The sequence below is a fragment of the Carlito syrichta genome, unplaced genomic scaffold (genome assembly GCF_000164805.1).
Source record: "Carlito syrichta isolate Samal-C Ts95f unplaced genomic scaffold, Tarsius_syrichta-2.0.1 Scaffold314837, whole genome shotgun sequence".
Classification (NCBI taxonomy): domain Eukaryota; kingdom Metazoa; phylum Chordata; class Mammalia; order Primates; family Tarsiidae; genus Carlito; species Carlito syrichta.
In genome coordinates, this window is record NW_007258933.1 from 1,059,903 (window position 1) to 1,061,842 (window position 1,940).

At 50.1% G+C, this 1,940-nt stretch overlaps 1 pseudogene; it reads left to right on the plus strand.

Moving 5' to 3' along the window:
* Positions 1–304: 304 nt before the first annotated feature.
* Positions 305–1,683, plus strand: LOC103274625 (annotated as a pseudogene).
* The last annotated feature ends 257 nt before the right edge of the window (positions 1,684–1,940 follow it).

The following is a 1,940-nucleotide window of genomic DNA, read 5'->3' on the forward strand; positions in this document are numbered from 1 at the left end:
AGTGCTGGGATTACAGCCTGAGCCACCGAGCCCGGCCTATCATGAGTCTTTCAACAGTCACTCTGGGCTACTGTCAATCACAAAGTAGTGTGTTCCAGCGAGAAGGTAGATGGGGAAGGAGGAGAGCCCACCTTAACTTATTATATACCACACAGGTCAAAATCAAGGTGGGGTTCATCATAAGGGGGGAGGGAATTAAAAACCACTATATTTCTTTAATGAAATGTAAAAAAGGAGGTTAATTAAGAAACTTGAATGAGGAAGACCAGGAAGGTCTCGTGTGGCATGAGTCTCGTGGTGCGCGATGGCCAAAGCCTCGGCGACGGGAGGGCGTGGGCGGAGAGGCAATGGCGGCTATGGAGGCGGCGGAAGGCTCCTCGGGCTGCGGCCGGCTTGCCTCTGAGCTGGAGCTTCTTCAACTACCAGCCCAGGGAGCCCCAGGCATTGGGTTTCAGCCTGAGCTGGCAGCTGACAGGCTTCTCTGGCATGAAGGGCTGAGGCTGCAAGGAGTCATTCATCCCCCCACCCCAGGTTCTCAAACTCCTGGTAGGACTGACACAGGTGGACATGAGGCCCCCCGCTGGGCCAGGGCCTGGGCGGAGGCCAGGAAGAGGCGTCCCAGGAAGCTGGCCTGCCAGCCAGGACAGACCCCGGTCCAACATTTCTAGCCCTGAGCATTGGGATGGACTTCTCATACCCCTGAGGCATGGGGGCCTGTCACTGGTGCAGACCACGGACTTTCTTTTACCCCTTGGTGGAAGATCCCCACATGATGGGGCGCATAGCTTGTGCCAAGGTGCGAATGACCTCTACGCCATGGCCATTACTGAATGTGACAACATGTTAATGTTACTCAGTGTCAGCCGGAGTATGAGTGAGGAGGAATGTGGAAAAGTAATACCACTCATAATCTTAGGCTTTGGGGATGCTGCGGAGGAAGGAGGGACTGTAGTGACTGGTGGACAAACAGTAGTCAACCCTTGGTTTTTCATTGGTAGAGTTGCCACTGTGGTATGTCAGCCAGATGAATTAATAATACCTGACAGTCCAAGTTGTTGGGTATGTGCTCATGTTAACCAAACCCCAGGAACCCAAGTTGCTATCAATGCCCACCAGTGGTTGGATAGTCCTGAAAGATGGAATGAGGTAAAGATGGTGGTCTCCAGAGAAGAGCTAGATCTGGCCTTTCAGGAAGCTATGTTCAATATGGCTACCCTAAACAGAACTGCTGCTGGATTAATGCACACATTTAATGCCCATGCCACTGCAGATATCATAGGCTTTGGCATCCTAGGACACTTTCAGAACCTTGCAAAATTACAAAGAAATGGAGAGTCCTGTATCATTCATAATCTGCCAATTATTACCAAAATGGCTGCCATCAGCAAGGCCAGTGTGTGGTTTGGGCTCCTTCAAGGAACCTCAACTGAAACCTCTGGGGCACTACTGATTTGTCTTCCAAGAGAACGGGCAGCTTGCTTTTGTTCCGAAATCAAATCTTCCAAGTACTGAGAGGGTCACCAAGCATGGATCGTTGGCATTTGGGAAAGGGAAACCTGACGGCCTGAATCATTGACAAGCCTTGAGTTATTGAGGTCCTACCTGGGAAGGTGTTGGGGTAGGGGCACAGCTACTGCTCTTGCTCCTGACAATTCCAATGCCTCCTCTGAGCCTAGCTCCTGAGATGAAATAGCAGAAGTTGTTTGGACTTTAGAGCCTTTGTACACAATCGTGAACGATTCCCAAGAGTTGGTTTTAGGAAATTTCCAAAGAAGTCTTCCTGCATAGTGGTTCCAGCTGCTCTCCATAGATGACTTGAGTCAGCCTATCAAAAGCTGCCTCTCAACTCAAATTATTCTACAAAGAAGATACCTGCACACGTATGTTTGTTGCAGCTCTAATCACCATAACAAAAACATGGAACCAACCATGTTGCCCTC